We start from the raw sequence: 23,283 nt of genomic DNA on the forward strand, positions 1-23,283 counted from the left end.
GCCAGACTCCAGGTGAGGCCTGGAGACTTCCCAGAATCACAACTGGTCTCCAGGCTATAGAAACCAGCTCCCTGAGACAAAGTGGCTTCTTTGGAAGGTGAACTCTACAGAATTATCCACAGCCGAGGTCCCTTGCAGGCTCCATCCTCAAAATCTCCAGGTATCTCCCAATCCATCGTTGGCACCCCTACTCTCTTTGTCAGAGCCTGTGGATGCAGCCTCCCCCTCCCTGCAGACCACTTCTCTCTCCTCCTTGGTACCTTGAAGCAGGGGTAGTCAACCTGTGGTCCTCCAGATGTCCATGGACTACAATTCCCATGAGCCCCTGCCAGCATTCGCTGGCAGGGGTTCATTGGAATTGTAGTCCACAAACATCTGGGGGACCACAGGTTGACTACCTCTGCCTTGAAGGGTCATCTTTGCTTCGACAGCTGCAGTCGTTCGAAGAGGCCGCACAAAGGCCTCTCAGGGCCTCTGGATATCTCGGACGGCCTCCTCGAAGCCTTCAAGGGCAATAAGAATTCCGCACAAGAATGTGTGGGATTCTGCAACCCATCCAGTTCCCAGGTTTTGCTCCTGCTCACTCTGAGAACCTGTATGGTGTCGTTGGCAAAGTGCTGGCGAGACCCAGGGTCCTAAGCCACATCTCCCTGGCCTCATCTCCCTCCCTCGCAGGGTTATTGTGAGGATAAACTGGAGGAGAAAATAGCAAAAGCCATTTGAGCCCTCACCGGAGGCAGGGCATCAATCCTCCTCCAACCATGGGGAAATAGTGGGGTGACATATGTTAAATCAATTTTAAACCTTCCCATCCTTTTCAGGACGAGCCCATATATAGGTTAAACACCGAAGAGAGAAGCGTTGTGTGTGTGTGTGTGTGTGAAATGAGCATGCCCAGAGTACACAGCGTCCAGCTTAGAGCTCAGGACAACAGGGCAGGCCGGCCTCTTGGCCTTTCTCAACACTCTTGGAACCGCAGTCCTCTTGGCCGAAGGCAGCCCTTTCCAGCCGCCTGTGGGAGCTGAGTCACTGGGAGGGAACAGACGGGCTTCTGCTGTACACCACTCCCGTGCACAGACTTAAAAACAAGCCCAAGCAACTGGGGCTCCTCCAGTCGCGGGTGAGTCAGAGGCCAGGCCAGTCGGAGGGAAGCTGCCTTTGGGGAGGAGCAGGGGAACATTGTTCCAAGCCCCCTTCTCCCAGCACTTGATTCCCCTTTCTAGCTCCTTAGCAATTTAGGGCTTGTGAATTAAATTCTGCAGCTGCGTCCCCAGCTCCGAGGCTGGCCATCGAGGGTGCGTGGGAGTGAGGAAGGCGGGCTGGGGCCAGCGCACTGCCTGCAGCATTGGAAATGCTGGCCCCAGAGCAGCTCCTCCTTACAGCGGATCCATTTCTGGGGAAGAAGGACGGGGCGGGGGGATGGAGGAGAGATTATGAGGCTCTGGGGGGGGGGGTCTGGGGCTGTGGCTCACAGTGCATCGACTTTGCAGACCTTTAACGAGGTCTGTGTTGCACCTCAAAACGCCTTCCCACCAGCTCTCCATCTGCAGAGGACGACCATCCCGCTTGGCTTCATTGGAAGAAGAAGAGTTGGTTCTTATATGCCGCTTTTCCCTACCCGAAGGAGGCTCAAAGCGGCTTACAATCACCTTCCCTTTCCTCTCCCCACAGCAGACACCCTGTGGGGTGGGTGAGGCTGAGAGAGCCCTGATATCACTGCCCAGTCAGGACAGTTTTATCAGTGCCGTGGGGAGCCCAAGGTCACCCAGCTGGCTGCATGTGGGGGAGTGCAGAATCGAACCTGGCATGCCAGATTAGAAGTCCGCACTCCTAACCACTACACCAAGCTGGCTCTCTTGGCCTCTTGGCCGCTTGGCCGCAAGCATTTCACTCTTTGTGGAGACAGAATCACAGAATCCTAGAGTTGGAAGGGATCTCCAGGGACATCTAGTCCAACCCCCTGCAGAATGCAGGACACTCACAGCCACCTGCCCACCTCTGGAGGCAAAACATGCTGCTGAGCACTTCAGGGAGGGGACCCAACCTTTATCCGCCTGATGCAGAGTGGTGGGTGCAGCTACAAAAGGACTGGTGAAGGGGGTGGTGCCAACCCCAAAAGGGACATAGCTGGTCCTCAGACCCACAGTGGAGATCCTCAGGCTGCCGGATCTGCCTCCTCTGGACTCCGCTGATGGGCCCCTGTGCAGTTTGCATGAAGACAGGTCAGGGGGAAGGAGATGCGCTAGTAATGGGTCCCCCAGTGCCCAGAAGGCATGGGCTCAGGAGGCTGTGCCTGGTCGCTTGCCCTCAGGCGTGTGTCTCCGTCGCCTTCTCCAAATGGAGCCTGTGCAACTGGCAGAAGGCCCTTTTCCTTGCTGTGGTTCTGGGCCAAATGGCGCCCTACTCTCCAGGGACCAAATTTATTCTGAGTGTTGGCTTTAGTTACTTGGGAGCAGCCATAAATTGTGGGGGTGGCGCTGAGCTACATGTGCAGTGCGGGTGTTCAGTGAACACTGTGATGCGGAGAGCTTTAGGTGAGCATTAGGAGATCGCGTCCTGATCTGGAGGCTCTGTGCAGAGGCCATGAGGCCCATCTCGTCACAGAAGACTGCTTTTACAGCCAGCGGCCCTTTCCCCAGTCTGTGGGGGATCCGGTGAGATTACAGCCCGTGTGAATAAATTCTCTTTTTATGGAGAGCTCACTGATAGGCTAGCCTGCCTGATGAGGAAACCAGGGAACTGGATCTTCTGCTGAACCGGCTGGGTAGACCCCGGGCTGGAGGCCTCACTGCTCTGAATTTCTGATTCATTCCAGGAAATCAGGCTCTGTGTGCATGGGTTGGGAACCCCTGTATGTTTACAAGAGACATGCCTGGTGGAAGAGTTCTGTCTTGCAGGCCCTGTGAAAAGTTGACAACTCCGGCAGGGCCCTCAGCTCTTCCGGGTGCTCGTTCCACCAGGTCGGGGCCAGGACCAAGAAGGCCCTGGCACAGGTCGAGGCCAGGTGGATGTCCCGGGGCCCCGGAACCATTCATGCCCACAGAGTGAAGAGCCCTGTGGGGAGCATAAGCAGTCAAGCAGTCCTGAAAGGGAAGTGGGACCCAGGCTGTGTATAGCCTTAAAGGTCAATACCTTGAACTTGGAGCTAGACTGAATTGTTTGCATCATATTTTGTAATCTGTCTTGAGTCTGGCTACATGACATTCTGAAGATATCACCTTGTTTTATACACCTTTAGATGATCTCAAAGGAGTGGCATTCTTTATTGAATGATTGTCTGTGAAAAATTCTTATAGAAATTCCTTAACAATTAAAGCAAGGGTATGGCCAGAGCGGGTTCCGGATACTTCAGTCACCCGCTTTCAAGCACAGAAGCCTTTCATCAGTGGCTCATCCCTATGGTTATAACATAAACAAAAATTAATTCGGTGTGGTTAACTGACTAGCGATTCCTCTTCTTGTTTGGGCTTTTTGCAGAATAAACTGTTCTCCTCTTCTTAAGCAGGGAAGGTCCTGGTACGAACCACTGAGCCCATGGACACCACACCGGGGAACCCCAAAGCGTGCATTCCAAGATACGTAGCCGACAACTACAGCAGACTGACATGGCCACCCACTGCAGCCCCCTATAAGTCCCACATGCAGTTTGCGTGAAGACAGGTCGGGGGAAGGAGATGCTCTGGTAATGGGTGGGCGGGTCTCTGGGTCCCAACATCCCTACAAGACTGGTGGCACCTGATACACCATGCGGCTTGGGGGGGGGGTCAGAGTGGGAGGTACACAAAGTTGTAGGGAGTTGTTGGCTGAGATGAGGGATTGGAGGGGGTACTTATTAAATTTGCAGACCTTACTAAACTGGGAGGGGTAGCAAACACAACAGAACGACAGGGTTGTGAGTGTCCTTCAAAGTACTGGGGGTTGGGCTAGATGACTTCCAAAGCTATGATTCTATGAGAAGACAGAATCAGAATACAGGATGATCTTGATAGGCTCAAGAAGTGGGCTAAACTGAATAAAATGAAGTTCAATAGGGACAAAAGTAAAGTTCTGCATTTAGGTAGGAAAAACCAAATACACCAATATAGGATGGTGGAGACTTGTCTTGGCAGTAGCATGTGCGAAAAGGATCTAGGAGTCTTAGTAGACCATACATTGAACATGAGTCAGCAGTGTGACTCAGTGGCTAAAAAGGCAAATGGGATTTTGGGCTGTATCAAACGGAGTATCGTGTCTAGATCACGGGAGGTGATGGTACCGCTTTACTTTGCTCTGGTTCGGCCTCACTTGGAGTCCTGTGTTCAGTTTTGGGCACCCCAGTTGAAGAGGGATGTAGAGAAACTGGAACGTGTCCAGAGGAGGGCAACAAAGATGGTGAGGGGTTTGGAGACCAAGACATATGAAGAAAGGTTGGGGGAGCTTGGTCTGTTTAGCCTAGAGAGGAGACGACTGAGAGGGGATCTGATAGCCATCTTCAAGTATTTAAGAGGCTACCTTATAGAGGATGGAGCAGAGTAGTTCTCTCCTGCCCTGGAGGGACGGACCAGATTCAATGGGATGAAATTAATTCAAATGAAATTCCGTCTAAATATCCAGAAGAAGTTCCTGACATAGTGGTTTCTCAGTGGAACAGGCTTCCTCGGGAGGTGGTGGGTTCTCCATCTTTGGAGATTTTTAAACAGAGGCTGGATAGCCATCTGACGGAGATGCTGATCCTGTGAAGGTTCAAGGAGGTGGCAGGTTACAGTGGATGAGCGATTGGGATGTGAGTGTCCTGCATAGTGCAGGGGGTTGGACGAGATGACCCAGGAGGTCCATTCGAACTCTAGGATTCTATGAGACTGGACCTCTGAGGGCAGCACAGAAGCAGCAGGGAAGCCAGAAGGACAGACCTCTGGTGTGCCCCATTGCTTGTCCTCTGTGGCTGGCAATGACATCAGGGCAGCAGTGGGGGCCTTTGCATGTGCTCCTTGCCCCACGCCAGTGGTTAAAGCACTTCTCTGCAGGGGGGGGGAGGGACATTGCTTAATTGGCCTCTGCCATGGGTTTACCTGCCAGGAGAGTGTTGCTGTTTTCCCCCTCCCCCAGAATCTTGGATGCCCTTCCTCAGCAGCCCAGGATGCCTCTGTGTTAGCCGTCCCCCACTCAGCCAGCTGGGTCCCTCATCGGCCGGACTCTTTGGGCTGCATTGACTCCAGGGCTCCTGCCTCTCTAGGGGCCTCTGTGTGTGTGTGTGTGTGTGTGTGTGTGTTTGTATGTGTGCAGCCTCCAGGTGTTTCCTCCCTCTCCTCTGCTACTTCCTGGGGGGAGCATCTTGGTTTTGGGAGGCATGGCTGCATCAGGAGTCAGCTGCCACTCAAAAGGGCATCGCCAAGCACTGCAAGGGGGGAGGTGTCATGGGGGCTACGTAAACATTCAGGCGCCTGTCAGACGCCCTCTCTTTGGCGTCTCTGTCCATCAAGGTCATTCTTGTCTACTCAGGCAGGCAGCTGCTCTCCAGGGCCTCTTCCTTCCTGGTCCTTTTTGAACCACAGATGCCAGGGATTGAACCTGGAACCTCCTGTATACCTAGCAGAGGCGCTCTCACTGAGCCACGGCCCCTCCCTGGGGTCTCTTGCCTGCTTTCCCCACAGTCTAGGTCCCGTGAAGTCTAGGACCCCCACCCCGCTACCTATAGAATGTCCTTAGGGAATGGGCCAGCAGCCACAGCTGGGGGCCTCATTACAACTCACCAAGTGAAAAGAAACACACAGACAATGCTATGTCTAAAAAAAAAAACACCCTATTCCCATAAGCAGCACCACATTATAAAATCAGAAACACACAAGCAGCAATTTAAAAAAAAACTCATTATAAATACCGAAAGCAGTAAAAAGAACGTAATTGAAACACCCAGAGCAGCCTGCAGGAGGAGACAGGACGGGTCCAGGCTATAGCAAAGGCCTTCCAGGAGAAGCTAGAGGCTCCACAGATCTCTGGCAGACCAAAAGAATGAGACTGGATGAATGTCCTGTGGCAGGGAGTCCCAAAGGTTTTGTCCCAGCTCAGATTTAGCCTTGCGGTTCTCAGTGCCTGGAGCCACAGGGCTCAAATCACAGTCAGTTACAAGGTGGTCACTGTCTGGCTTCCCCCCTCTGCAGCACAGACCACCACAACCCGCACGTCTCCAGAGCCGATGGCTAACACAACGAAGCCTGATTGGAGGCAGCAGAGAGAAGCCGGCAGCTCCTTTTTCTGCGCCCACCTCGCAGGGGGCCACCCGAAAGGCTCTCGGGCCAGAGAGGCGCAATGAGGGGTGCTGAACCAAATTGTCCATGAGCCCTCTTTGCCCTCCTCTCCAGTTCCATGTCCTAACCATATGGATTTTAAAGATTCTCTGAAGCAGCCTGAAGCCAGGCCTGCTTTTACGGTTTCACATGGCAGAAAAACAGCTTGTTCCAGGAGAAAAAGATAAGGAATGCACAGACACACACTCTCCCTCTCACACCCCTCTCCTCCTGACCGTTGCCAGCATCCATCACGGTAGACTTTGGTCTTAAAAATAGACCGTTTTGCTTTGGCCATCTGCTCTGAATTCCACAGTTTGGCTGAGAATGAACCAGGGCTGGTCTTCTCTGGAGCAGGTTGCACCAAGCACCAACAGGCCGGATGGCCAAAGGAGCCATGATATGCAGGGGTGTGTGTGTGTGCAGAAGGACATATTCTAGGGACACAACATCCAGGACAGGCAGGCAGGCAGGCAGGCAGGCAGCAACAAAACCATGAATGGTTTGAAGAAACCAGTTTCGCTGCTGAGTGGCAGGAGGTCCGGGGCAAGAAAAAAGCAAGTGTTTCCCAGCACGACCCTGTGGAAATTACTGCTACAGGATGTGGGATGGCCACAGCTGACAAGGCAGTTCAGCAGATTCATAGAGGAGAGTTCTATGGAAGGCAACCAGGGATAGTCAACCTGTGGTCCTCCAGACGTTCATGGACTACAAACGCTGGCAGGGGCTCATGGGAATTGTAGTCCATGAACATCTGGAGGAGCACAGGTTGACTACCCCTGGTGTAAATGATTCAATTACTGCCCTTTACGAAATCACAATCCCTTGTGAAGCAATTCCCGGCCTGAACCTCTTTTGCACGCTCCGTCATCACGGCCATGTACGAGCGACAGGCAAGACACTGATCTTTACACTCAAGAGCAAGAAGTGTGGAGTGGGTGTGTGTCTGCTCTTAGGCTCCTCAGAAGGATTTGGTGCCAGCATACTCCTCCTCCAAGGGAGCCTGACTTCCCCTGGGACAAGATCTGGCCTGCTGGTAAGGCCCCTGCAGAGGGGAGGCTGCACGCAGAGGTCTACTCAGCTGGCTCCTCCTCAGTTAATCCTTAATGCTTCCTCTTGTACATCTCTGCGACCAGACAGGCCACCTCCAGTGGCAGGGGCTGTTTACCTTGCGGGACCAATAGGAGAAGGCTCTCCCCTCCATGGCTGGGTTGGTGGGCCTTCCGGAGAGGCGACTGCTTGGCCATTTTTGGAAGCCAGAAAGCGGACTGGGTGACCCCTGTGCCCAACCCAGCAAGACTGTGATGATTCCCCCCCCTCAAGCTGCCATCTTCAGAGGCAGGCTATCTTGGCAATGCCTGTGCTGGGCGTTGGGGGGTGGGGGGGCTGCACGGCACAGCGGAGGGATGAAATTGAGCTGCATGCCACTCAGGCCAGAGGGCCAGCCAGGGGCCCCAGGTTCCAAGAGGAACCAGCAGGGGGTGCACAATCTAGCGGCTGGACAAGCGCGTCCTCCTCCCGCCAAGTGGAAAACACCCCGGGAAATGTGCAGAAAGGTGCCAACCCCTCCCCTGGCACGGGGACCCTGCTAGTTCTAAATTCAGGGCTGACAGTTTTGTTGCCCAGACAAGAGGCAGCTGGCTATGCCATCTGTGGCCATTGCCTGAGCCAGGAGCAGAAGGCACCAGCCGAGGGACAGTCTCCAAAAGAGGAACCAGGGGGTGGCATTGCCAGGAAGACAGCGTGGGGGGCAGCAGATGCCAGCCAGTCCAAGACAACTACCGTGGCTTGTCAAGAGCTGGGGGCAACCCAGGTCCAACGTGAGGAGACGGTCTTTGCCGGGGTGGCAAAGAGAAGTTTTCCTTTTGGACAAACCAGGCTCTACACAAGCCAGTTTTCGGCTTCCTACCCCGGGGCCCCAGGGAGACACCCTTCTCCTTGCCTACATCCTGACGGTGGAGAAGTCCGCATGCCGAGCAAAGGGTCCACTCCTGATCCACAGCACCTTCCATCTCCTCACCTGCTTTGTACACAGACAGGGGGTGGGGGGTGCTGGAAGGATGGCAGCCGGGGGCAGAAGGCTCCTTCCTTAGTTCTGCTGCCAGGGCTGTGGGGCACTTTGGCTGCCCCCAATTTAAAGCTGTGTCTTGGATCTCAGGCTTCCACTGGACCGGCAGCTGGCAAGAGGGGTCAGGGTGGGCAGGGGGAAACTTCTCTGTTTGGTCTCCTCTTTCGGCATCTCTGTCCACACTGCTCTCAAGTCTCTCTTGCTGGGGAAAGGCGGCTGCTTTCTCCTCCCTGCAAAAGCCGACAGAACCGCCTCCCTTGTTCTCCTTGACTTCAGGCGAGAACATCCCAGCGCCAGCATCCTCAGGCAACAGAGCAGAGCTCCCCCGACGGAGGGCAGAACAACGATGCCTCCGAGGACAAGGAGCCGGGATGGCAGGAGCCGGGAGGGCGTTTGGGCAACCCCCGCCCTGGGAGATGGTGCGGCCATTGCCAGATTTGGCTGGGGAGGCTGGGGGCGGAGAAGCACTGAGAGACTGGCCAGCTGGGCTCCTCCCTTCGGAGGGCTGCCTGTGTCCAGTGGTGAAGGGAAGGGCACTTTGTGCATGCTCAGAGTTGCCTTTCTGTGCCTTCCTATCCTTAGTAGGACCCTTGCAGCATCCGGTGCTGGAGCTTCCCAGGTGGGGAAGGAGCCCAGGGCCGGCAGAGGGGAGCTCTGGGCACCACCTTGGAAACCCTGGCTCCCCAGATGCGCCTGGACGAATGTCAAAAAGGGAACGGGGGGGGGGGCTGCAGAGACTCCCCTTCCGGGCACATACATTTGCAATCCGGGTGGGGCTGCAATGGGACAGTTGCAGAGCCGGGACAGCTCCGCTCGCCCGCCCGCCCCCGCCCCCCCCCCCCGCTCAGCCTCCTGCGCGGCATCCTGACCCAAGCGCGGGATCCCCGCAGGGTCTGGGCAGTCGGGCGGCGCGCGGCCCCGTGGCGGGCGGAGGCGGCGCTCTTACCGGCGGTGGAGCGAGGAGGGCCAGGACATCCGCGGGGGGTGGAGGGCGGGCCGGGGCGGCCCCTCGGCGGCGCGCAGGTACTTCTCGGTGTCGGAGTGGAAGCGCTGCTGGATGCGGATGTGGGTGCGCGGCTGGCGCCACAGGTGCTTGGGCGCCTTGGCCGCGCCCGGCCCGCGCCGGCTCCGCTCCCGCGAGTCCCGCCGCTCCATGGCCGCGCGGAGCTGTCCGGCCGGCCGGTGCTGAAGGCGCCTCCTTCGACTGCGCCGCCCGGCTCACGGCGCCCGCTTATATGGCGCTCCCGCTCCCGCTCCCGCAGGCTGAGGGATGCAGGGCGCCAGCCTGATCCAGAGACCGCCTGCTCCTTTGCCACAGGTGGGTGCTCTCAGCCCCTGCCCAGGCGGGGGAGGGGGGGCAAAGTTTGGGGCCACCACTCTGTGTCTGCTCTGGCCATGCGCACCCCAGGCAGGAACTGGCTGCTCTCCGTTTGGCCTCCAAATTGGCTTCAGTCCCCTCCTGGGAAGGTCCTCCGGGGCCGAGCTCCACCTGCCCTTCTAAGGTGAGTGGCGGGCGGCCCCCGGGACATCAGCATGAGCTCTGGGGAGTCAAAGGCTCTCTGTGTTCTTCCCAAGCTCCGTTGCAGCCTTTTATGCCAGGCAGCAAATCCCACAGTGGAGGGCTTGCCCAATTCGGAATCCCACTGGACATAGGAGAAACAAAGAGCCCCAACCCCTGGAACGTTGCTTCTTCATGGGGCTGCCCCACTCGCCCCTCGGTCTGCTTCTTCAAAGGGAAACCGTTCCGTCCCTGGGTTCCTTTCAGTTGCCCTTCGTGTGTCCCTTCCCCAAAGCCAGCCTCTCTTCTGGGGCGCCTTGACCAGAACTGCCTTCCAAATGAGGCTGTGCCATAGAGCAGGGGTAGTCAACCTGTGGCCCTCCAGATGTTCATGGACTACAATTGGCAGGGGCTCATGGGAATTGTAGTCCATGAACATCTGGAGGGCCACAGGTTGACTACCCCTGCCTTAGAGGTCTATGTAGGCATTTAGATCCTGGCTGCTCAGTTTCCCATCCCCTTCCCCTTCCCAAGAACCCCCCCCCCCGGAGCACTTCCCTTCCTGACTGCACACGCCAGGTAGACATCGTTAGTGAGTCTCCTGCAGCGACTCCGAGAATGAGCCGCCTGAAGTCCACATGACCCATGATGCAGCGTAGTCCAACGGGCAGGAAGTCTGTGCAAGGTACAGGCTGCCATCCCAAGCATACGGAACTCCCTGGCACAAGACGGCATCTAGCTTAAATGATGAGCTAAGCCAATTTATGTTAAACTCCAGCGCCTGTCTCTGAGGCATGATGGGGGGCGGGATGGTGTCCTGTTGCACCCAACTTATAGTGTTGGGTGGGGGGTGTCCAAGGGGGGGTGTCCAAGGCAAGCGTCAGTCACAGGCAGTTTGCCATTGCCGGCCACTGGGTAGTGACTCTGGACTTCCTTGTCAGTCTCCCATTCAAGAATTAAGCCAGGATTAGCCCAGCTCAGCTTCCAAGGTCTGACAAGAAAGGGCTAGCTCCCTAGTCTCAGTCTTTCAGGGAAGGGTAACAGGAACAGCTGCCGGACACTGGTCTCTTCCAGCCAGGATGCTTCTGTCTCCTCATCAAGAAGTCCCACCGTCTCCTGTGGGGCTTAGCTCGGAGCAAACATGCCTATAACCAGTAAATCCAGCTTTTGCAGCATTCAAGACTTCAGGTCCTGAGATGCATTCTGAATGGACGCAAAAACACATTGCCCCAAAATCCTGTAATAACAGGCCATTAACAGCAGGAAATCTCAACCAAATGCTTCTAAGACCCAAACAATGCCTCCCAAGGAATGTCTGCTTCCTGCTCAGAAAAGGAGCTTCCTCCAGCACATGCCATTCATTCACCAACAGATTTTTCCTTCTGGCCTGGCCTGGTGTGAGGCCAGCAACATGATGGCTAAGAGCCATTCAGCTCCATGAGTCACCAACAAGGCAGAGGATGCCGGAGGCCAGAACCCTAGCACCCCCCCCCCCGAAAGCCTTCCCCTTCTACAACCAACAGTCAAGGTTTCCAGGAGCCAGATACTAAAGTGGGCATCTCATGCAAGGGGCAAACAGGGCCTTGGCAGCCACTGACCACCGCTTTGGATTCAGCAAATTTTGGAAAGAAGGAGTTGCCAGCATGGTGTGGTGGTCAAGAGAGGCAGACTCTACCCTTGGAGAACCAGGTTAGATTACCTACTCCTCCTCCACTTGCAGCCAGCTTGGTGAACTTGGGCTAGTCACAGTCCTCTTAGAGCTGTTCTCACAGAGCAGTTCTCTCAGCTCCCTCAGTCCCACCCACCTCATAGGGTTTCTGTTGCGGGGAGAAGGAAACAGCATTTGTAAGCTGCTTTGGGAGTGAAAAGCAGGAACTAACAAAATCTAGCTGTTCTTCTTCTTCTAAAGTGAAAGATTTCCATGCGGCCCCTCAACAATCCCATGTCAGTGAACTGAGTGCTGACTTTGTCTCTCCAGATCCCAGCCCCCACATCAGGGCAGCAACAAATGGGAGCAAACCAGAGCTCCCTGCCCCTCAGAAACCCATCTTGGCTTGGGGAGGGGATATCAATAAAGCAAAGCAAGTGAGATATACAGGAAGAGAGGCTGGCTGGATAAGCAGCACTCGGCCAGAGGGAGTTATTCCCCCAGCGCCAGGGCAGGAGGAGGGCCATGAGTAGGAGAGGCTGGGCCCTCTGGAAACGCTCTTCCACACCCCTCCTCTCCTCTCCATCCCTTCCACAGGAAAGAAGCATGGGCACATCCAGACGGGACTCCCACCCATTTGGCCATGCAGAGTGCTTTAACCCAGAGGTAGTCAACCTTAGGTCCTCCAGATGTTCATGGACTACAATTCCCATGAGCCCCTGCCAGCATTTGCTGGCAGGGGACTCATGGGAATTGTAGTCCATGAACGTCTGGAGGACCACAGGTTGAGGATCCCTGCTTTAACCCCCCTCCCCACTTTCTTCTTCTGGGGGGAGGGAGGCAGCTGCCTCCAGCTGAGTCATCTGAACTGTAATCTGTTCTCCATCCACATAAAAAGGGGGGTGGTGGTGAGAGTCAAATGGACATAAACATCCTCTCCGCCCTCTCCTAATACTCATTTGTAGACTAGCCGCTGGAAATGTGGAGCGGGTTGGAACATTAAAAGGCAGAGAAATCCAAAATGGCTTTTTTCCCTTCGCTTTGTCCCAGGGAAACACGCACACAAACACATCTCGCACAAAATGCAATAGGTTGGGAGACAAAAAAGCTACTTCCTGCAAGGCCATTAGTTAAAAGCTGTTGGGTTATGGAGTCCCCAAATGTTTTCACCCTGTGGGCACATTCATACATTCATTCATTCATTCATTCATTCATTCATTCATTCATTATCCTCCCCTCCCCTTGTGAGCTCTGGGTGGTTCACAGCAAAGAGCGGTGGGCACAGCCACAAATTGGCTGCCACTGGAGGTGGCACAGAGGAAGACCAAGTGTGGGGGAAGGGATTTTGGAAATGCCTTGGAAAAGAGGAGTGGGAGGAAAATAAAGGCAACGTGGGTCCCCTATTGGGGACCCCTGCTGGAGGGTGATGGCCCATCTTTCCTACCAAATGTCACCTCCCACTCCCCCAGTTAAAAGTTTCAAACAGGGAAGGTCCCAGTCCCTGTGGCACCAACTGGCCAGTCTTCTCTTCCCTCCCTTCCAAGCACACTTTTCTACCAAAGTGCAGCTCTCTTCCCACGGGGTTTGTTTTGGCTGCCTCTAAAGCAGTAGTTCTCAGCCTGGGGGCCGAACGACCCTTTCACGGGGGTTGCGGCAGGGTGATCAGCTTGGTGGGAGGGGGGGCACCACCACTGTTGCCCCTGCTGGACATGCACACTGCCCCAGTCCAGATACGATGAGAAGCTCTGCTCTCTGGCCCGCCTGTGTTGTCTCCCGCAACTCATGGGTTTTCTTGTCTTCTCCCCACCCTTCTCTCCAAGGAGGACCCAAAGTGGCCCACATCCCTTTACTGATGTATCCAAATCACTTTTGACTGAGGGAGGGTGCCTGCACGTGAGAGCTGAATCAATCTTTGTTGGTCTTAAAGGTGCCCCTGGACTCAATTTTTGTTCTTCCAAATCATTGGTTTTTGTTTCTTGGTTCATACCCCGCCCTTCTCTCCAGGCGGGTCCCAAAGTGGCCGACATCACTCCTCTTCCATTTCATCTACACAACAGCCTTGTGGGGTTGATCGAGAAAGAGCATTCGTCTGTCTGGAGCAGCAGAAAAGAGCGAGATCGGCATGGTGGGACAAGAGGCAGAACTGAACTGAGAAACCCCGGGGGGGGGGACAATTTATATAATGGATCTTCACGTCCTTGGTCAGTTTCAGTTTAATTTCTGTGAAAGAACACTTGCATAATTTTGTGGTTGGGAGTCACCACAATATGAGGAACGGTATTAAAGGGTCACGGCATGAGGAAGGTTGGGAACCACTGCCCTAAAGAATGCTGTGCAAGTGCTTTGGGGAAGCTCTAACCTCCCAGCTCCCCTTGTAGAACATCAGCCTACCTTACAGGGATGTTGTGAGACAATGTATGTGAGCAGCCTAAAGCCCAGGTGTCTGCAATGAAAGTATTTATCAAGGCTGCCGCCCAGTTAAACAAATATGTGCCTTAATTAGCACGTACATTTGCACATCAGTAAAATCAGCTCTGAAGAAAACACGCCACAATTTTCAGACGATGCTTGCTTGCTGACTGCTGGAAGAGGCTTCCCCTCTTGTGCCGCCTCCATGTCGCCTTCCCTCCAGGGCGAGAGAGAAAGAAGCTCTTCCAAGATGGAGCCTACGGGGGAAAGGGCAGTGCCACTTCTGAGACGGCACCGAGTGGCACTTTCTGTTGGGAAAGCATGGACAGTTTTTAATCAGCCGCCCCTTCACTGGGTATCCCCTGTTTACATGGTCAAATCAATCCCGCTGCTGAAATGTCTTGCAAGAGGCTAAACCTCGAACCTCCTCCTGTAAGTTCCGGGGCCCCTGTCCTTCATCCCGCGATGTCCCTTCATCTTCCTCCCCAGGTTCTCTGCCAGTCTGCATGGAACACATTTAATTCCAGTCGTATCTCCTGGAGCAGAGATTCCTGGGAGAGAAGCATGCCAACGTGGCTGGGCTGGAAATGTTTATAGCACCGTGTTGGAGCCGGCTTTTTATTTTCAATCCTTTCCCTAATAAACGGCTAGAATTTAATTTGCGCTTTCACTGCAGACGCACACCCGCTGTTCTCACTCATCTTTCCCAAAGAATAACACTCTCTCAGGTGACATCGGCTCAGGGCAGGGGGGCCAACTCCAGGCGGGAACATTTGTGGGTGGAACCGTGACAGGGCAGGGTTTGGGGAGGGGTGGCACCCCAGCAGGACAGGATGCCAGGAGGCTGCCACCTTCTCCAGGGGGTCTGGCCTCTGAGGCTTGAAGGTAATTCTGGGAGGTCTCCAGGGAGTCCCAGCCAGGGCACCCAGCCTTGCCTTCCCCTCTGGGTTATTGGTGACTGCATCTTCATGGGAAGACAATGAGCGGAAAACCCGCATCGTCAGGGGCACTGCAAGATGCTGTGAAATCCTGTGAAAATTGCCCTGGTTCTCACACTCTGCACTCCGGACAGGAAAACCCTCTAAGGATTCTCAAAACAGCAAAAGGCAACAACCCAAGCCTTTGAAAAGGCCGGGCCCCGGAGCCCCCCATCACACCCTCCACACCCCTTCAGTTTAGAGGTTGCACAAAACTTGTTTCGTCCCTCTTCTGCTCCTTCTTTCTCCAGCCAGGCCCTTTTGCAACCCCCCCCCCAAAAAAAAAAAACAAGGACGTCAGGCTACTGTTCAAGGCAGGGAGGAAGAGCCGTTGGCAGAGAGAAATGATCCGGCACAAAGAGTTGCCAACTGACCGTCCCGGAAGGACTCCTGTGTTTTTTAGACAGCTGGGTGACTAGAGGCAGAGCTTTATCGGACAGGACTTTCATTGGCAACCTTCTACTGGCTACAGTGCAAGGCAGGGATCTAGAAGTCCCCAGGCTGGTTTAAGGGCCCTGGTGAGGAGGCCAGGGCTCAGCCCCCACCCCCAGGCTCCCTTGCTCCTGGAACCTGACTGTCGGTTTCCTGGACAGATTTGGCTGCTTTCCCAGGAGTAACAGGAGGGCACAGAGTTGTTGTGTTGAGATGACCCAAAGTGGTCCCCTTTCCCCACAGGTAAAATGGCCGTTCCATATGGAAATCTGCTACAAAGCTTCTGCCCTCCGGATATGGGGGTGGGTGGGTGGGCTGCTAGAGATGTCCTGGATGCCAGGGCTTGTAAAGGGACTTAGGCCTTGGGGCCGAGGCTGGCCAATCATCCAAGTGGTCACTGCTGGAAATAGGATTGCTGATCTCCAGGGGAGACAGGGAGACATCCTGGAATTAGAACCCACCTTCAGATGTCCGTGATTATTTCCCTGGAGGAAACAGCTGCTTGGGAGGGTCGACTCCATATAATATATGACATTATACCTCGGTGATCTCCCATCCCACCCCAGACCCAAACCGTCCCAGACTTCAACCCCCAAAATCTCCAGGGTTTTCCCCACCCAAATTGGAAACCAGCAGCTTGAGGGCCTGCGTGGACCCAATCCAGCACAGTATTTAACTAGCCATGGCTTGGACCCCCCCCACACACACACAACCCAGAGCCAGCAAAAGCCCCTGGCAGATGCACCAGGGTGGGGGCCTGGCCCACCCCCCCCCAGCCCTAAAAGCTCCCAGGGTGACCTTGGGCCTCCGCTCTGCCAGCCTCCGCATATTCCATTACTCTCAAGCAATCATAAATAATCTGCAGCCAAGCCTCCTGCAACATTATTTCCTTGCACATCAGACATTTGCAAAACACCATCAGCATCAGCACCCTCCATAAAAAGTGGATTATTCATCTTCCCGCTTCAAAGGGGCCAGACATCAAAACTGCACCGGAGGATAGGAAGCCAGACGCAGGAACTGAGCTCACGGCTAGGGAAGGAGGAACAATTAATTTTTATGTCCTCCCCCCACCCCCCCCAGCCCCCCAAGCACATGCAGAAAGGTGCGTGGAGAGGGAGAGGGATGTTCGGCAAGGCAAACAGAAGCAGATGCTGCTTCTGGACAGGCAAACTCAGCCCAATCCATAACCCTGAAAGTTAATCAAAGGGGTGGGTGGGGGGACTTCCCTTGCAAGCTTTCTTAACGCTCTGGAAGCAGCAAGAATAAATACTCCCCCTGTGGAACATTGGAAAAAAGTGCAAACCGCCCCCCCCCCCATCCAACACACACACCATCAATAAAGCAGCAGATTAAAAAAAAAACTTTCAATTATTTTGAATATGATGACTGTAAAAATAAGCCCTGACCCGGCTGGCCCAGGAAGCCTGAGGTGACCTTGGGTCAGTTCCCATGGTGTCCGGACTCTCTCAGCCCCTCCTGCCTCACCAGGGGCTTGTTGTGGGGAGAGGGGATTGTAAGGGCATTCTTTGTCTAAAACAGAAGGACGCAGCCTTTTCAAGAACTGTTGTTATGTATCTATTTAAGCAGCTATACTCCATCAACTAGAGCCTCTTGTGGCGCAGAGTGGTAAAGCAGCAGACATGCAGTCTGAAAGCTTTGCCCATGAGACTGGGAGTTCGATCCCAGCAGCTGGCTCAAGGTTGACTCAGCCTTCCATCCTTCCAAGGTCGGTAAAATGAGTACCCAGCTTGCTGGGGGGTAAACGGTAATGACTGGGGAAGGTACTGGCAAACCACCCCGTATTGAGTCTGCCATGAAAACGTTAGAGGGCGTCACCCCAAGGGTCAGACATGACCCTGTGCTTGCACAGGGGATACCTTTACCTTTTACCTTTAATCCATCAACTGCTGACTCAGACACAAGCAGTCCACAAAGATATCTTCCATTGGATATTGGCCCTTAACAATACTGAGCATTTATTCAGATATGTGATGCGATGAATGTCAAACACCTGACTTCAGCATGCCTCAAAACTGTCCTATAAGGTAGGCCAGTAGTTATCTCCTGCATTATGAAGGGAAGGCTGATGCTCAACCATGCTCAGCAGAGACGCGGGGCTACAGGAGGAGACTGTGCATATGCTCAGGGGGATCTTTCTCTCACTAATGCATAACAGATTTCTGGCACGCACTGCCACAGCAAGGAAGCAATGGCCGCTAGCTTCTATGGCTTTTTACCAGGGATTTGACAGATCCATGGGGGGGGGGCAGAGGCCATGGCTCAGTGGTCGAGCCCCTGTGTGGCAGGCAGAAGGTCCCCGGTTCAGTCCCTGGTTTCTCCAGGTCTAGCAGGAAGTGACATGAAGGACCTCTGCTGGACACCTCTGACGGACCATGGAACTGATTCAGGATTAGGCCGCATCATGTATTTGCATGTGGGAAAGTCTATCGGTGGCCAAGGGAGCATCATGCTGAGAGACAGTGGCCTGAATGCTGTCTTTGAGCATTCCAGAGGCCCCTCACTGGCCATTATGGGAACAGGAAGCTGCACTGGACAGTCCTCTGGCATGATCCAACGGGACTCTCTGCCCTCATGCATTCACCCTGCTGCGACGACTTTGCAGGTTTGAGCCCTGGCACTGTCTGCTGTGACTGCACCTGAAACAGTTTAGCCTTGGCCACCCACACAAGCCCCCCACCTCTAAGCCACTCCCTCCCCCCACACCAAACTCTGGGCCGCCTGCTTTGCTGACTAAGGCGTCATTAATGGCCACAAATGCACACACCTGTGGGACCAACAGGTGCAATGTATGAATACGAAGCAGGGAGGTGGCATCTGTACCTAGAGTGGCATGGGATTCTCCCCACTTGGGGGCCCTCCAAGCTCTACAGCAATTCCCAGCCTGTGCGCTACCGATATACTGAAACAAGTTAAGTACTTCCCTACAGAGAAGGTGCCTGCTGCAGCTCTGGATGATGCGCCCAGAAGTTATCTTCGAATCAGTCTCAGAAAATTCCGTTGCATGTCTGCATCACATGTTTGACTAAATGGCAGGCTTCCTAAAGACCTGCAGGACCTGCAAGACGGAGTGGTTTCATCAGGCCCAGAGAACACCAAAGAGCAGGAGCTTCCCCTGCACACATTCAGCAACATCAGAAGAGACCATCCAACCATCGTCAGGCACTTAACCATCTCTCTCCTCCCTTCTCCTGAGAAAAACACACCCTTCTAAGAGAGGAGAGGCTCCACAGTGGAGGTGGCCGGGCTGGACCACCCTCTGCAGGCAGTGAGGAAGCAGAGAAGGCAGTCAGATATTCCTGCACATGTGTGGAGGGCAGTGCAAGTTGTGGGCCCTGCCTCCTGAGGGCCGGCACATTGTCAGAAGTACATTCACAATTTTATGTATGATGTTGTAAACTGCCCTGAGCCCACAATGGAAGCGGAGTATAGAAACGGAAGGAAGGAAGGAAGGAAGGAAGGAAGGAAGGAAGGAAGGAAGGAAGGAAGGAAGGAAGGAAGGAAGGAAGGAAGGAAGGAAGGAGAAGAAGAAGAGTTGGTTCTTATATGCCACTTTTCCCTACCCGAAGGAGGCTCAGAGCGGCTTACAGTCAACTTCCCATTCCTCTCCCCACAACAGACACCCTGTGAAGGAGGTGAGGCTGAGAGAGCTCTGATATTACTGCTTGGTCAGAACAGCTTTTTCAGTGCTGTGGCGAGCCCAAGGTCACCCAGCTGGTTGCATGTGGGGGAGTGCAGAATCGAACCCGGCACGCCAGATTAGAAGTCCGCACTCGTAACCACTACACCAAACTGATAGGAAGGAAGGAAGGAAGGAAGGAAGGAAGGAAGGAAGGAAGGAAGGAAGGAAGGAAGGAAGGAAGGAAGGAAGGAAGGAAGGAAGGAAGGAAGGAAGGAAGGAAGGAAGGAAGGAAGGAAGGAATTTGATTTTTTACCAACCACTCTCAGCAAGCTGGCTCACAGCGGGTTACAACGGTAAAAAACCCGCAATAAAATATACAAACCCTCCCCATGTAAAAACCCATTCTTCCTTCAATGGCTCCCTCCCCCATCTGTTCCAAAATCTCCCCCCACCCACCCCCCACCCCGGACAAGTGCTTTAGGGGCATAAGATGTCAGAGGGGAAAGTCAGATGTCCCAGTCAGTCTGGTGAGGGGCCAACCTCAACCAAATGCCTGGTGGAAGAGCTCTGTCTTGCAGGCCATGCAGAGCTGTGCAAGGTCTGTCAGAGCCCGCAGCTCTTCCAGGAGCTCATTCCACCAGGTTGGAGCCAGGGCCCAAAAGGGTCCACTTCCCTTGGACTAGGGATCCCCAGCAGATTCATACCTGCTGAGCACCAGGCCCTGCGGGGGGCACAGGGCATAGACAATCCCTCTGATATGTGGAGCCCAGACCATGGATGCCTTAAAGGTTAGCACCAAAACTTTGAGCCTGATCTAGAATGCAACTGGCAACTAATGCAGCTGCCTCAGCGCTGGCTGGATGTGAGGACCCTAGCAGGTACATTCTGAAGCAGCTGCAAGAGACAAGGGCAGGTCCACATAGAGCAAATTACAGAAGTCAAGCCTGAATGACTGTTGCATGGATCACTGTGGCAGGTGCTCAGAGGATGGATGGGCACTACAAGCCTCACTTGGCGCAGGTGGAAGACATGCCTAATGGGCTATTTTCACGGCCTTCTCCTCCATCAACAGGGAATCAACCAGAATCACCCCCGGATTCCTAGTGGATAGTACGATGTTAAGTTGTACCACAGGTGAGCTGGGTAAGCCCACTTCCTAGTCTGCCTCCCCCCCCCCATAGCCACAGGACTTCTGTCTTGGAGGGGCTGAGTTTCAGGAGGCTCAGCTCCAACCATCCAGCTAGACTTGGTTCTTATACGCCGCTTCTCTCTACCCAAAGGAGGCTCAAAGCAGCTTCCAATCGCCTTCCCTTTCCTCTCCCCACAACAGACACCCTGTGGGGTGGGTGAGGCTGAGAGAGCCCTGATATTCCTGCTCGGTCAGAACAGCCATATCAGTTCTCTGGTGAGCCCAAGGTCACCCATCTGGCTGCATGTGGGGGAGTGCAGAATCGAACCCAACTCGACAGATTAGAAGGCCACACTTCTAACCACAACACCAGCTTCCAACATTCTAGGGAGGGATCTGAGTGGCCATCAGGAGATAGAGCTGGGAATCATCCACATATTGGTGACAATAGTTCAGCAGTGGAATAGGCTACCTAAGGAGGTGGTGAGCTCCCCCTCACTGGCAGTCTTCAAGCAAAGGTTGGATGCACACTTTTCTTGGATGCTTTAGGATGCTTAGGGCTGATCCTGCGTTGAGCAGGGGGTTGGACTAGATGGCCTGTATGGCCCCTTCCAACTCTATGGTTCTATGATTCTATGATTCTACAACACAGCCTGACACTCCAGACCAGCAGGGCCAGAGGGCACATGTAGATGTTGAAAGGTGTGGGGAGAGAACCGTCCCTTGCAGAACTCCCCAGAGTTGAAAGGAGTGAGATAATTCTTCCCCCACTGCAATCTTCTGGGTTTGGTTCATGAGAAAGGAGAGCAGCCACTGAAGGGCTGTTCCATGTATCCATGCCCCAGCAAGGTGGTGGGTTAATAGCTCACATCCCAAGGATGGCTGTGCTGCCCTGATCCAGCTGGCGCCAGAGATCATCCATCAGGTTGACCAACACTGTCTCCGCCCTGTAGCCAGGATGGAAGCCTGACTGTATGGTTCAACCGCCAAAGCTTCCTTCGGGAATGCCAGAAGCTCATCCGTGGCGGCTTTTTCAGCCACCTGGCCCAGAAACGCAAGATGGGAGATGCGGCAGTAGCTGGGACAGTAGCTGAAGCAGTGGTTTCTTCAGCAAGTGACAAACTGCCGCTCCCTCCAGCGCCTTGGGGAACTCCACCCCCCCCCAGTCAATGGGGAAAGGTTGATAATATTCCCCAGAGGGGCTCCCATCCACTGGTCACTCGATCTGAGTAGCCACGATGGACAAGGATCAAGGGGCAAGTGGTCGCCCTCACTGACCCCAGCTACTTCGGTCAGGGGGAGGCACCTGAAGCCACAAAACACGATCCCCAGTGGGATCAAGGGGGCAAGTGGTCACCCTCACTGTCCCCAGCAACTTCGGTCAGGGGGAGGCACCTGAAACATGATGCCACAGCGGACAGACAAGACTCTATCCACGAAAAAGCTTGCTAATGCCTCGCAGCTCTGATCCAATTGACTAAAATTCTGGCACCCAACTAGCCTAAACAGTAGAGACCAAACTAGCCTAAACAATTGTGCCAGGTGAGAGCTCACGAACACAAGGGAGGTGGCATAAAACTCCCGTTTCTCCACCTTCCCTGCCATCTCAAACACCTTCATAAGCATATGCGAAAGGATGTCCTCAAAGCTTTATGATGGGTCCTCCTGCGCACATGCTCTAGCCCAGTGGTCGCAAACCCCCAGTCTGGAGACCAGTACTGGTCCGTGGATGAGTCAGTACCGGTCCACAGCTCCTCCTCCCCAGCTGCTGCCTCGGGGGCTGCCCTGCCACTCTGCCACCGGCTCACCTTTGGTGCTCTCCAGTGGCTGCCATGGCTGGGGCTCCCCTTCAGTGTGGCACTGCGCAGCTGCTTCTAGCAGCGCTGCCCAGTGGGCAGCAGGAAATCAGGTGCACCGGCAGGAAAGCAAGTGGAGCAGGGGCTCAGGTGGCGCCGGTGACGTCCCTCAGCAAAAGACTATTCCCCCCCCCCCTGCCGGGCCTCTGTAAAATTGTCAAGCGTTGACCGGTCCCCGGTGATGAAAAAGTTGGGGACCACTCATCTAGCCCACTCACTGCCCTCTTCCCAGGGGGCCTGTTTGATGTGGGAGAGGACAAGGCCTTGGGGGGGATCTTGTTGATGGCAGCAAACAGGTGGGGCGGCCAGTCCTGCAGCTTGTTGTTGATCGACCTGGCATTATGCAGCATCAGTGTCAGCTCCTCCCTAGCCGCCTCCCTCACATGTCTGCGGGGCATTCCCATATCTCACCAGCCTTCTCTCGTGCCACCCCCTCTCTTGGCCCAGAATCGTCTAGATCCCCGGCCCCACTCGGGCCCCTCCTTCAGTCCCCTCATCCCCTGGCATTCCCCCCAGAAAGCAGAACTGGCCTCCCCCCTACCAGCCCTAACTAGCCCTATCCTGATCGACTGCACTAAACTCCCCCCTCCCCCTCCCCACCCAAGCCGTCCACCCCCACCCTTACCTGACCTAACACAGAAACAACAACTAAACCTGCTGGGGATCCCAACTCTCCTGAGGGGCTCTCCTGGGCTGCTGCCCGCAGACCAAACCCTCGGGCTAGTCTAAATCCCCAAGAACAGGGGTAGTCAACCTGTGGTCCTCCAGATGTTCATGGACTGCAATTCCCAGGAGCTCCTGCCAGCGAACGCTGGCAGGGGCTCATGGGAATTGCAGTCCATGAACATCTGGAGGACCACAGGTCGACTACCCCTGCCCAAGAAGGCCCAGCTCTAATGTTGCTGGATTTAAAGGGCCAGCACCACAGATCTTCCCGCTTGCGGGTTGTACTCAAGCCGCTGCAGTGCATTGCCCACCAGATGGCGACAGAGAACCTCCCTTTACAGCCCAAGGCATTGAATCCTTGGAGGGGGGGAGCCCCTCTTCCCTGAGCAGCTGGCCGACTAGTGAGCAGCTCCATGGAGTCCATGGCTTCCCGGCGTGCTGCCTCCACGTCTCTCCCGGTGCTCTCCACCTCCTCCACCTCACATCACCACCAGGAAACCACCAGAGGGCTGGCTCCCAAGGGCCCTGGAGCTGCTCCTGGGGCTGCCACCAACCCAAAAGCACCGACACTGAGCCCCGCCGGACCACCATGCCTGCCGGGGAGCCCCAGAGGCTGCTGTTGAGACACGGGGGCGGCACGCGTCTCTGTGGGTGAGAAGTCCTGCCTCTCACACTCCCAAAGCGCTCCACGGCC

At 54.8% G+C, this 23,283-nt stretch overlaps 1 protein-coding gene across 5 annotated transcripts in view; it reads right to left on the reverse strand.

The window, feature by feature from the left end:
• PDE4C (phosphodiesterase 4C) overlaps positions 1-23,283 on the reverse strand; it is a 106,096-nt gene that overhangs the window by 62,953 nt on the left and 19,860 nt on the right. The gene's annotated exons all lie outside the window — the stretch shown is intronic.

The sequence above is a fragment of the Paroedura picta genome, chromosome 4 (assembly GCF_049243985.1).
Source record: "Paroedura picta isolate Pp20150507F chromosome 4, Ppicta_v3.0, whole genome shotgun sequence".
Classification (NCBI taxonomy): domain Eukaryota; kingdom Metazoa; phylum Chordata; class Lepidosauria; order Squamata; family Gekkonidae; genus Paroedura; species Paroedura picta.